Source organism: Pararge aegeria, chromosome 15 (genome assembly GCF_905163445.1).
Source record: "Pararge aegeria chromosome 15, ilParAegt1.1, whole genome shotgun sequence".
Lineage (NCBI taxonomy): Eukaryota > Metazoa > Arthropoda > Insecta > Lepidoptera > Nymphalidae > Pararge > Pararge aegeria.
Window position 1 is genome coordinate 15,053,308 of NC_053194.1, and position 14,487 is coordinate 15,067,794.

At 36.1% G+C, this 14,487-nt stretch overlaps 1 protein-coding gene across 1 annotated transcript in view; it reads right to left on the minus strand.

Moving 5' to 3' along the window:
• The window catches only part of LOC120629871 (spondin-2), an 80,631-nt gene extending 68,626 nt beyond the window's left edge, over window positions 1-12,005 (minus strand). Inside the window, exon 1 of the mRNA XM_039898944.1 lies at window positions 11,816-12,005. The gene's annotated coding sequence lies outside the window, so the exon portion shown is untranslated. The remainder of the gene's footprint in view (window positions 1-11,815) is intronic.
• Window positions 12,006-14,487: the final 2,482 nt, after the last annotated feature.

A 14,487-nucleotide genomic window follows, 5' to 3' on the forward strand; every position in this document is an offset into this window, starting at 1 on the left:
GTGAAGAAACCTACATGCCTGAGAGTTTACCATAATATTCTCAAAGGTGAGACCGGTGCCCTGTTTAACATTATGATGACTATAATGAAGTATCTTCTTGGTATTTGAACGTTCCTACGCATTAAAGAATAAGAAGTTTCATGTTGCGCGCACTAAAATTACTCTCTAAGATACTGGGTGCAAGACAGTATTGCTTTCTATTATTATATCTCATTGGTTGTATTCGAATTTTTATTTTTGATTATTTTACGTTGATAGATTGAAGGGTAAGAGAAAGAGTTGTTAGAAGTTGTTTACATAAAAGGATATTCTTGTAACGTGATAGCGTCAGAATGTACGTAATTATACGGAATGTTGTAATTTCGTCGGAGTGCGATAAGGAGAGCCTGCAAATAACTCCATTAGTTGGGCTGCCCGTGTGTTCATTGCGGTCGTTAGCGAAAACACTGCAACAACGCAGGGGGAGGTTAACTTTTTGGACGGCTCGCCAGTTAACTTGTTTATATTGACGCAATTTAGTTTGTTCTTTGATTTCAAAGAAGAATCAAGAGGGAAAAACTAAACTTTTCTCTGCGAAATATAACCTGCATAAGGTATACGATAATTAAGCGGTGATAGCTCAGTGGGTAGGAGCTCGACTTCACTTTCTAGGGGGCTGAGTTTGAATCTCAGCACGCACATCTAACTTTTCTTAGTTATGAGCGCTTTAAGCAATTAAAATATCACTTGCGTTAGAAGAAGAAGAAGATGAAGAAACGCTTTATTACACGTATAACATACAGGAAAAGAAACAGTAAGGAGTATACAGTACACAATGTAGACATGCAAAGGCGGCCTTATTGCTGCAAGCAATAATTATTGCGTTAGTTTAATTATCAAAACATCGTGAGGAAACCTGCATGCCTGTGAGTACTCCATAATGTTCTCTAAAGGCGTGAGGAGTCCACCAATCCGCACTGGGCCAGCGTGGTGGACTACGGCCTTAACCCCTTCTCCCTGTCGGAGAAGACCCGTGCCCTGTAGTGGGCCGTTAATGGGTTGATATGATGATGAATTAAGGTTGTTTTTAGTTCCAAGGAGAATCATTAGGGAAGAACTAAACTAAACAATTCTCTGCGAAGTACAACTGATCCATATATCTACCTTATATATTTAAGGAGCAATATTTAAATCTTTATATATATATTTCTTGTGTGCGTGTGTATGTCACTGAACTCCTCCTAAACGGCCGGACCGATTTGAATGAATTTTTCGGTATGCGTTTGGGTGGCACCCTGGATGGTTTAGATTCACAAATCAGCCCGACAGATGGCGCTGGGGTCCGCTAGTATGTATATAAGAGTGGTCAGCAAAACGCTAAAACACTAACGTAGTTTCTGCACTAGTTACAGTAAACTTTTTCATTGTCTTTTAACTTAATAAAATTGACACCATTTAGGTAGATTTTTGAGTTCCAAGGAGAATCACGAGGGAAAAACTAAACTAAACTGTACTCTGGGAAATATATCTAAACTATCTATTAAACTAGTATATTTAAAAGATAAATTTTTGTATATGTTTATGAGAGTCGTTGGCAAAACACTAAACACTACACCCACGTAGTTCAGAAGTCAACTTTTTGGACCGCTCGCAAGTTAATTTGTTTATATTGACGTAATTAAATTGTAGTAGTACGATGAAGAGGTAGGAACTAAACAGAACTACTGTTTGCAAAATATAATGTAAACTATTTATCAATCTATCTAATATATTTAAACGAGCATATTAGGATGTTTTTGTGATCTTTTTAAATTTTACTACAAGTTAGCCCCTGACTGCAATCTCCCCTCTTGGTACATAACTTATCAGTCTAAGACCGTAGCGGGCTAACCTGTGTTCCAATGCAAAATCACGTAGAAACCTACTAGTGGTATAACTACCATAATCCCTCGCTTAGCGGTACGTCTTTGTCAGTAGGGTGGTAACTAGCCACGGCCGAAGCCTCCCACCAGACCATACCAGACAAAATTCAGAAATTAATAAATTCCCAAATTGCCTTCGTCGGGAATCGACCTCGGGACCTCCTATTTTAATTCACAGCACTCACCGTTGCGCCAGGATGGTCGTGATTTTTAGGGGATTGATGACGGACTTCTGTCGACACGCTTTGTAGTCGTTCCCAGTTATTAACGCTAAGATGTGATTAAAAACTTTTATTCGCTGCTCACTTATGTGTTCGAATAAACTTTTCGCTACACCACAGTAAAATCGACAATTAAAATGGATAAACGATAGAGCAAGTAAGGTAGAAGGTACGATTTGGCAGCCTTATCGCTACATAGGGATACAAGCTGTATAAGGACGATCGTAAAAAAAAGCGTATCTGGTTGCCAAGAGCAAGATAGCGCCAGAATTACACACAATGTTGTAACTCCACTAGTGAGATAAGGAGAGCCTGTAGCAAGCAACGCTATTAGTTGGACTGCCCGTGTGTTCGTTGCCATCGTTAGCAAAAACACTGCAATAACGTAGCGGGATTGTTAACTTATTTGACAGTCTGCCAGTTAACTCGTTTGAACTCGCATGACTTTAAGTGGAACTTGCGAATTACTTAAGACCAGTGTGTTTAAGCCTATTCTGATTTAATTGTCAGCGACAGTCCGTAATTATTAAAACAAAAAAAAATTAGATAAATAGATAAATTCTTTATTGCACACAATTAAGGGATACATATAATAAATATTGGAAACCGTAATACAACAAAACTCAAAATGCGCAAAGGTGATCTTATCGCTTTAAGCGATCTCCTCAAAACAACCCTTGTTGAAAGAAGAAAATAAATGATTAGATAAACGGGATGGTGCAATATTTAAAAAATATGTCCTAAAAACTAGATCAACTACATACTTATTTAAATAATTATACTACGACAATACACACAGCGCCATCTAGCCCCAAAGAAAGCGTAGCTTGTATTATGGGTACTTAGATTACTGAAGAATATTTTTATGAATATAATACACATAAATACTTATAATATACAGATAAATACCCAGACACTGAAAAACATTCATGTTCATCACACAAACATTTTCCAGTTGTGGAAATCGAATCCACGGCCTTGGACTCAGAAAGCAGGGTCGCTGCCCACTGCGCCAGTCGGCCGTATATATAACAATAATTCATAAATAACTAATACAAATATAAATAAAATAGAAATAAATACATACATATATACAATTACATACAAAATAAAAACATAAAAGTTTCAGGGTAGGCAGTGCTTTTGTGCAGGACGAGAAGTGTTGAGTCTAGTCGAGTGTATCATTCCCTCGTTATTCGTAGGCTAGAACGTTATAGGGTATAGACCTACCACGCTGCTCTAGTTAGTAATAAATAAGTAGTCGTTCATGCTAGCCACTAGACTAAAGAAAGCATAATTTAATACATGTTGCTATGTACGTTTAAACAATATGGATAACAAACAGTGCTACACAACCAGCTATAGGTATACAGAGTATACAAAGAAATTTAATAGCTACAGTAAGGTGCGTTCAGAAGGACTAAAATTAGTCGTAGATTGCTGCAAGTCTAAAGTGGCTCGGCGCCGACTAAAATTATCAATTTTTTTATCGATCTGTCACACTTTTAGCAAATGTGAAATATTTTGTTTACTTCCATCGCTTATTAAAGTATTATTCTAAAATAAAAGTTTCAGACATAATTTTGGCGTACCGGTATCAATTAAAAAGGATTGTAATTCCGAAAATTGATGGACAACAGACATAACATTTCAATAGCAGACTGGGTCTAAGATATAAGATATAAATTTCATTATAAGTTAGCCCTTGACTGCATTCCCATCTAAATCCCTTAGCGGCATGTCTTTCTCGGTAAGGTAACTAGAAGCCTCCTATTAGACCGCAATTATATATTCCACTGCGACCAGGGTGTTATAAGCTTAAGGCAATACAAAAAGGCTTATTCATCATGAACCAATAAACAACCCACTATAGGACACGGTCTCCTATCAGAATGAGAAGGCCGTTATCCACCGTGCTGGCCTAGTGTGGATTAGTAGACGTCACAAGCCTTTAAGAATGGTACAAAAACCTCACGCTGTTTTCCTTCACCGTTTAAGCGTGTGCTATTTTAAATTATGTATATTAAAAAAGAAATAAATCCGTAAATTTGAGCTGCGTGCTGGGGATCGAATTCGACCCTACGAACGGGATGCTGAAGGTCTAACCACTTGGCAAAAACGCTTTACAAAAAAGGTCAAACTTAACCCTAAAAAAGTTACCTTGTATATAGTAATTAATTAGCACCAATGTGAACGTAAGTTTAACTTCCACGGAGCGTAGCTATGACGTAGCGACGTAGAATGTACAAATTCTACGGAAACGGTGGTCGCTACGACAGGTGGGGGTGATGAAATTTATGCCCCACCGTGCACCGCCCAGGCTCGGGTTAACTCGGTTATTTCATTATTAAACTGGATAGTTTTATCGCTTATTTGCTTTATATGCCGCTACTTTGGTACGTGTTGCAGAGAGTGGGTGCGAGTTGTTATTTCGTAACACCCTCGCAATGACAAATTATAACCACAGCCACTATAATAGGTTTGTTATGTTTTTTTTCTTGTAGTATTTATTGACGTACCAAGCAGATGGTTCACCTGGCTGTCAGCGGACAACCAACGCCGCAAAACCAAAAATACAGCAAATTCCGCAGGGCATGCAACACGTACTGCAACGTTCCGCCCTGTGTCAAGCCGAGGCATAGGTATTCAGCCTCATGTGCCTGTAATTACAAGCACCCACGCTCTTCAGAGCGGAACACAGCATTGCATCAATGCTGCTTAGCGGCAGAAATACGCATGGAATGAATTGTATAGTAGTGAACAAGTTTCAAAATTAATATATCTTACAATTTGTTGTTTTTGATGTGAAACATCTATAGGCGGAGGGTAAACCTGATTTTTGGCGTGGCGACACAGGCCGTGGCGACCCATCGCCATGCTATATGATTGAATTTTTTGTATTGCGTATGTAACAATAAAAATAAATAAATAAATAAATAAATATACTACGACAATACACACAGGGCCATCTAGCCCCAAAGTAAGCGTAGCTTGTGTTATGGGTGCTAAGACGACTGATATTTTTTTAATGAATAATATAGATAAATACTTATAAAATACATATAAACATAATAAAAAAATAAATGAATATTAATTTTGTAATAAAACAGTCATTATTAACCGACTTACAAAAAGGAGTGGTTATCCATTTGGTTGTTTTTTTTTATTTGTGGAACAAATTCGTAATGCTTTATCTTTTCATAATGCAATATCTGCAATAACTTAAAGAAAACAATTTCGATGTTTCACACCTGCCAGGCGTCCGGTGACGGCTCTCACGTTTTTTTCTTTCTAAGTTGAAGCGTCAAATGAAATCATCTACTGTGAAACACTGAAATAATTATACTTGCATAACCAACATGTATATTAAATGTCCCATTCATTGCGAAGGAAACCATGGGTTCGTTAATAATAATAATTTTCCTGTTGTGTGCTGAAGGAAAAAAGAGGAACATAAGTCACGTGATAAGCATTCTTAATATTCTGTAAACAAAGGAGGCACCTACTGACAACTGTTAACGTATTTACAAGAAAGACGGTACTTTAAAAATAAATCCTGGCTTTTTCTATAATTTTCTTGTTTTCTCCTTTTATAATTCCATTGTTGAGAAATGTAACAAATAACGTCAGATGAAGACACTAAAAACACTGCAAACGTCATCACTATCTCACTCATTACCGGCCTTCTACAGAGGATCTGCGGACCTTCTTACAGAATGTTCTCATTCTGTGAGAAGGTTCGCAGGCAAGGCATACGGCCTAAGCCCAGAAGGGCTTAGGCCGTATGCCTTTAGTCAACCACGCTGTGCAGATTGGTAGACTTTACTCGCCTTTAAGAACGTTACGCGGAGAACTTCCAAGCATGTATGCATACGATGATTTCCTTCAACAAACTATAATATATATAAAGGGCTAACTTGTAGTGTAACAAAAAACGCTGGCCAAGTGTGGCTTGGTAGACTTCCCTCGCCTTTAAAGAAATAAATAAAATAAATAAATAAATATGCTACGACCATACACACATCGCCATCTAGCCCCAAAGTAAGCGTAGCTTGTGTTATGGGTACTAAGATAGCTGTTGAATATTTTTATGAATAAAACACATAAATACTTATAATATACATATAAACACCCAGACACAGAAAAACATTCATGCTCTGAATCGAAAGCAGGGTCGCTGCAAACTGCGCCAATCGGCTGTCAAACCTTTGAGAACTTTACATGAAGAACTCTAAGGCATGCAGGTTTTCCATACGTTATTTTCTGTCAGCGAAATATGATTTAAATTTAATATAAACGTAAGCACACGACTCCTTATATAATATAAAAAGAAATCTGTTGCTTCTTTATAAGGAAAACTCTGTAGTGGAGAGGAAAACAGAAACATTAGTCACGTGAAAAGCATTGCTAATATTCTTTAAACGAGTAAAGCCACCTACTGACAAACACTGCAAAAATGTTCACAAAAAACGGGCACTAATAATAGGTGTCCCGCTCATTTCAAAGATATTTTACGCTATTACACATTATAGCAAATACCTGTATGTCATTGACATTTCAAAGAAGTGCTGAAAACATTTCATATTTTCTGATGATTTCGGCTAATGAGTTTAGGTATTCAAATACCTGAGCAATGCTCGCAATAGTATTTTGGTGCGGTTGGTAGTGGACTTACGGAAAACAAAATAAATAAGTATACTACGACAATACACACATCGCCATCTAGTCCCAATGTTCTCATTCTGTGAGAAGGTTCGCAGGCAAGGCATACGGCCTAAGCCCAGAAGGGCTTAGGCCGTATGCCTTTAGTCAACCACGCTGTGCAGATTGGTAGACTTTACTCGCCTTTAAGAACGTTACGCGGAGAACTTCCAAGCATGTATGCATACGATGATTTCCTTCAACAAACTATAATATATATAAAGGGCTAACTTGTAGTGTAACAAAAAACGCTGGCCAAGTGTGGCTTGGTAGACTTCCCTCGCCTTTAAAGAAATAAATAAAATAAATAAATAAATATGCTACGACCATACACACATCGCCATCTAGCCCCAAAGTAAGCGTAGCTTGTGTTATGGGTACTAAAGATAACTGAATAGTTTTATGAATATTAAACTTAAATATTTATAGTACATAGATAGCCACCCAGACACTGAAAAACATTAATGTTCATCACACAAACATTGTCCAGTTGTGGGATTCGAATCCACGGATTTGGACTCAGAAAGCGGATTCGCTGCCCACTGTTTATTATTTACTAGCTGCTGTCTGCGGTGCAAACTGCGGTGAATCATTTGGTTGTTGTGTTAGAACGTGAAGGAAGTACGATATTGGGTGTAGAAATACAAATACTCCTGTAAAGCATCCCTGGAAATTCGATATTTTTTCCAGGATTAAAAGTAGCTAAGTTACTCTCCGTCTTTTCAACTAACTCTATGCCAAAAATCATGTAGATTGGTTACTGAGTTAGAGCGTGAAGGAAGGATAAACAAACAAGCACACTTTCGTTTTTTTAAATATTAGTATGGATTATTCGATGACCTTCTAACCTCGCATGACAAGGTATATTTGTCTCCGGTTTTAAAGATTGCTGAAGTTGTTCTCGTGTATTCTGGCAAGTTAACCTATTTTTCAGAGGGATTCTTTTTATATAACTGCAATATGCACTAACAAGTTAGCCCGACACCAACTTAATCTGTATCATCACTTACCACCAGGTGAGATTGCAGTCAAGGGCAAATTTGACTGGCGGCTTATTAACAATAATAAGATGTATTGCATAAATACACGTAGATAATCAGATGTTACAATATAACTTTGTTTATTGAAACAGTGTATTACCATTAATTTGGCGTGCAGCGTACTTTCCAAGGCACGTAACAGTAACCACCGAATTAAAATATCCCAAATCGTACACCCAGATTACTAAACAATTGTATGAAGTGTAAAAATTCGATCTTTAAAAGTGAATAGTAGACGAGCAAATATCTACTTCAAATAAATATACATTTGTATATATAAACTTGTATTTTTTGGGTAAAGATATAAAATAGAGATAGCATAGAGCCGAACTTATTATATACGCTTCCACCGCAGCTTCAAAGATAATCAAGAAAGTCAAAATTATCCATGCAATTGAAGTTAACAAAAACATAGAAACAATGAGGCGAATACTGATTAATAGAGTAAATACTGATTAATAAAGAATCTACCGTATAAAGTTGAATGCACTTGGTCCAAAAAAATAATTGGTGTTCTAAGTAAATTCATTAAATTCTCGTCAAAATAGGTTAAAGAATTAAAGTTTCTATAGTTTTTATTTTGCAACTAGCTCTTGTTCGCGTTTAAAACGTTTTTTTTTTCAAATCCTTTGGGAGAGAATAAAACGTACTTAAGTTTCTCTCGTTCCTTTCAACTAACTCTTTACCAAAAATCAAGCTGATTATTACTTAATAAGGACGTAAAGGAAGGAAAGACAAACAAAAAAAGACAGTTTTTGCATTTCATATTAGATTGTATTGTACAAATAAACTTCAAGCTTTCTCTAGTGAGTGCGTTTTTGTGGCAAAGTTACACTCTAGGATCGAAACAGTAACCATTGCCAGTAAATAATTGATTAAAAGCGTGACGTAAACGAATTCGATTTCAGTAGGTATGTGACGCCTTCGTTGCAATTTTTTTTTTTTTTGGTTTAACGTTTTGACGCGTTCAATGTGAAATAAAAAGTGAATCTAGACTAAGTGGAAATACCAATGCAAATTTGTTATAATAAAATTAAAATGGCCAGATTTATTTTTATTTCAAATGAAGAAAACATACCTACTTAAAATTCTCGTTATGGGTAATGGTCATTGTTGCCATTTCGAGAAAATTTAACTTAATCGGACAACCATTAAGTCAGAAATATGGTTAACATAATATTATGTTTTTGCTTTCAACCCCATCTCACAGCGCTTAGCACCACAAATCATTATTATATTAATATTGTTGAAACTCTTGTTTTAGAACTGTTATCTTTATTTTAGGGAGATCAAGATATTTAAATCTCTTATTTCAAAATAATACTGTATTGAGCCTATAAAGTGAGCTTCTTGGGTGGGAAATTCATAAGAGAAAAACCTAAGATCTTCTGACCTACGTACCAAAAACTCTATTAATGGAGAAAATGCATGTATGTATTAAATAAAGCATAACATAAGCGAAACAAAAATAAGTTTTTCTCAATTCTACGGGAAACGTGAATTTTCTCAGAATAGCTTATGTAGGTACGTCTAGCCATGTACAAACATGTATGAACATGTTTGTACATAGCTTTTGCTTTTAAGCGTACATAACGTAACGAAGTGTATTTCTTTTAATCCCACTGAAACAGTTCACGAGTGCCTTCCCGGGATAAAACCTCTATTCGTATACAGAATGAAAGCTATATTTCATGTCGTGTCAAATTTTATCAAAATCAGGGCAGCCGTTGAATTATATTATAACAAACAAAGACACAGAGCCAGTTTCAAATTTCCAATTTTACTATGGATTATAACTGTGAACTTTTGTACAACAATGTGAAGCACCAAAATTGTTTATTGTCACGAAAGGGTGTAAAAAGGAAAATAATAGTTCCCTTGTTGATTTCAGCTTTAGGCTATCATAACTATTGGATAGAAGCAGGCGTTACTGTGCGGAATTCCATGATATATTATTATAGCAAATTAAGCTTATTTTTCATATGCTATTCATATAACTGAATACTTGTCGAATTATTTAAAGAGATTTTTTTTTGTTTCACTTCAAGTAAGTAACCCGCAGTCTTTTTTTTTTAAATCTTTTTTATAGTAATATTTTACGGACCAAGCAGATGATAATTGAAAAAACCACCGCCTATAAACTGAGCAACACTTCACAGCAAGGAGTACGTCCTGCACCATGCCGCCCTGTGACCATCGATTTGAGGCGTAGGTGTTGTGTGTCTGTTATTACACCGGCAACTACGCCCTTCAGAACACAGTATTGCAACAATGCCGCTAAGCGGCAGAAATAAGCATGGCGATAGTACTTCCCTGAAAAGCTCTGTCACAAAAAGCTCTGCTACTACTAAAACTTGTGGTAAGCGATGATGGCAGTGAGCAAACCTGTTAGGGGTATAGCAGTTACATTAAACCCATAATCGTTTTTACACGGCATGCTAACCTGTTAGAAGTATAGCAGTTAAATTTAACCCATGCCCCTAAACGTTTTTTGTCCGGCATCGTACCTAAACGCTAAATCGCTTGACTGTACGTTTTTTGCGCGGTAACTAGCCAATATCGAACCTACCGCCAGACGAGAACAAATAAATATGATAAAATAAGTACTATCGAAATTAGCTGAAAGGAGATTAGTGCGAAAGTGTTATTGTCACCTGCAGTATGTTATCTTTTTGTTTTCCTTATCCTAAGGTTGCCTGGAAGAGATCGCTATAAAGCGATAAGTATACTTCTTCTGTCTGTGTTTTCTTTTATTCTTTATTTGTATTTTTATTTGTGTGCAAATAAAGAGTATAAATAAATAAATAAATTGTTGCTCAGACACATGGCGGTTGGTTGGAGTACCCTATGTTTTAGTTGGTATGGTTGGTCCTTCATAACCGACGTGCCTGTCACACGTATGATTCTATGAGGATTTCCCCAGAATAAAAAACGTAACCATCGTCGTTAGCTGGGTCGTGGATGAGTGTGGAAGCATTCTTATGGCCTAGGTCAAAGCTGACAAGTTGGAACACCATGGGAGCTTAATTAGTTAGTCTGGCATAACCTTCAAGCTTCTTAGCGGCGCGGTGATATTTATGAGGATAGCCCCAGAATAAAAAAACGATACTATCGATGTTAGCTGGGTCGTGGAAGAGAGTGAAAGCATTCTTGTGGCCTAGGTCTAAGGTGACAAGTTGGAACGCCGTGAGGGGTTAGTCAGTAAGAGTCTCATATAATTTCCGCGCCTCCCCGTGGCGCAGGGCATCCCCGGGGATTTCCCCATGATAAAAACATCGATGTAATAAATGGTTTGTTATGTGGGAAGATAGCCTAGTTTTAAGATGTGTTGTTTACAAACTAACTATACGTGAATAATCATGTGTTCTCAAAGTTTATTCAAGGAGACAGTACGTAAATAGATTAATAAGACGGTTTCAAACCAATGCCGTCCAGATTTCAGACCAATACAACAATTTATTTTGTCGCAAAAATATCCTGATAACGTAACCGTACTAGTATTGTAGCATCCCTTTGTGCCGGTAGGTAGAACTTGTTAAATAAGCGTAAAATGAACCTACATAACACCAAAATTTTTAATAAAATCGGCCTAGTAGTTCTCTCGAAAATATTTTTTTTTGTCGTGTCGTAATAATATATATTTATAAAAAACCAACAATACTTTGGTATTGTACAAACGTGACGATGAAAAAATGTATTTGTTCAAAGGTACATGAATATAGGAAAATTGTTATAATAAGTAATTATAAAGCCTTATTATTTTCTATAAATATTATTAACCATTGTCAACATAGAATAATTTAGGTCAAAACACTGGTATTTCAGCATTAAAGAATATTACGGGCATTTCCCTGAAACTTATCGATAACATGCGACGTTTTCAACGAATAAAAATGTACAAACACAATTTAATCATATCCACCTGTAATTGGCACTGTAACGTAACACTCACCATTCACATTGCACCCGGCATGTTATCAATATCCTTGCACAATATTCAATTAGAGCACAGTCTATACACAGCGAGCATAGGAGGGGTCGTTAGGACCGCTTTTCCATCAATTTTTCATTAAGGTGCCCGGTAAAAACACGCCCGAAACGTGTACACGATAACAGAACGTACAGTAACCACGTCCGTACGCTACGAGCTCTCTAGCAAAACTGGGAGCTGTGGTCTGTGGATGCTCCGAACCCGAACTTTACTGGAAAGAGATGGGCTATATAGGAAAGAAGAGGACAGAAACGGGTGCAGAGGTGCGCAGAAAAGAATTAGATGTTTATTGTGGGCTACGTGTAATAGGATAACAGAACTGCGTGAGTCTGTGGAGAGCTTTTTAGTAGTTTCAAGTGTCAAAAGCTAAGTAATTATATTGACTTCTTAGATTCATAATATCCTAGTACAATCGCACGTTTAAATAACACCGCTTTTGTCCTAAAAAAATTGCAGATTTTACTAATTCTTGACTGACTTTCTGACTATGTATATCAATTCAATAATTCTATACATATTTGTGGTAACTTTTGCACAAAACTCAATATTAGTTTTGAATTTCAATGTAACGCCACAAGCAACTCAGATAATGTGGGGTCTCTGTTCTTCTATGGTATAGTACCCTTAGGGTACCCCTTTATTCCCCCAAGAGACCCGATTGCCACAGAACTGATAAAAGCCGTTTTTAATACGAAAGTAACATGCGTAGTGTATTGGTTAATCAAATATAATTAAAAAAAAATTTAATAACAACCGACTTTATTATAAAACTAATCTGTCATGTGTCGAGATCTAAATACATGCGCTTAAGTATCAAAATTACAAATAATTGCATCAATACAGACCCTGTAATTTTTAGGACCATGAAAAAAAAATTTTAATTAGTAATTTTCTAAATTTTGCTTGGCACCGACTTAAAAACTACTGGTGCTTTCCTTGCTTCTATCTCCTAGCATAGTCCTAAAATATGTTTGTAGGGCCTGTATTGATGCAATTATTTGTATGATTGAAACTTAAACGCTGGTTTTAAGATCTAGACACATGACAGTGTGCCAAGTTTCGAACAGAAACGTATCGAAGTTTCAATTCTATAGTCTAGACTAGACTTCGATTTTAGAAATATTATTTCTACCTGGGCCCCACTTGAGTTCAAAATACGCATACATCACTCCCGAAGCATTTGACCGCTTTGCCTGTTTGTTATTTTAGCTCGATTATAGTAAGTCCTATGGGAACTCTTGGATTTTCAGGGATAAATCGAGCCTATGTATTATTTAAAGGCTTCACCATTTCTGCTAAATACGTTATATTGTTGTGGTTTGGAATACAAAATCCAAACTTTCTCATTAACAACCGAAAGTAGTATCTAATAACTATAACTACGTCTTTTTCGTGAGAAAAATGATGTACTAAATTCAATGCAGCTTCGTGTGTTAAGTATAGTTTTTGAACATTCTTAGATCATATTTTACGGCTATAGAATATAAACGAATATTTACGAATAATAACAGCTACTGCAAGGTAGGTATTCCCTCAGATCTTCTTTTAAGAGATTTGTTTGAAGCCTGTATTTCAACAGGGTGGTCTACTAAGATATATATGTATTTTTTTTTAGAACGTATTGATTTGATACTTGATGAAACAAAAGGCGTCACGATAATGAAAGATACATTTGAATGTGCGGTAGAGAATGAGACAAAATACATTACGCATTTTGTTTCCTATTTCAGTTACCATGGAAACCATAATGTATAGGAGATAGAGTAACAAAACATAAATGTATAGGAGATAACGATATAGAATACATTACACATTTTGTTTCCTATTTTAGTTAACATAGAAACTGAATAATATGTAAAATTATATTTTACATTAAAATATAAAATAATTAAGTTTGAGGCAAAAACATAAAAAATTAATAAGGTTTATTATTGTTAACTTAATACTCGAGATTAGAAGTAATTAAAATATCACTTCCTTCAACGGTGAAGGAAAAAGGAAGGAGGAAATATGTATGCCTGAGAGTTCTATATAATGTTCTCAAAGGTATGTGGAGTCCCCAATACGTGGACTATGACCTTAACCCCTTCTCATTGTGGGAGAAGACCCGTGCCCTGTAGTAAGCCAGTAATGGGTTGATATGATGAATACTCCAGACACTCTATTTCCATTTCCATCTCAATCTCTCGTAGGCTTTTCAGAAGTTTAACTTCTGCCGTGTGCGAACGAATGCCACATGATTTTTATTTCTGTATTTTTATGCGGTGTACAATAAGAGTTATGTCATTCACTCATTATACTTAGGTACTAGGGACTTTAAAAAAATTGAGTTGATGCCGCAATATTCATTACATAAAGAAAACAAAATAAAAGAGAAAACATAAAGCATTGTCAAGAGGTTTTTTCACGACAAAGGTTTAAATGTGCCCTACATTTGTTTCTATTTTGCAAAATTTGTATGAAACTTTCCGGTTCGTTTGATGCGAACAGATTGTTCTCGTTTTGCACAGCAATGTTGTTGTATAAAAGTGCATTATTTTGTGGAGTATCAGACATAATTATTTTCCTCGCTGTACTTACCAATTTATCAAGTTTGTTTATACGAAACTCTCCCATTGTTACTAAATAAAGGT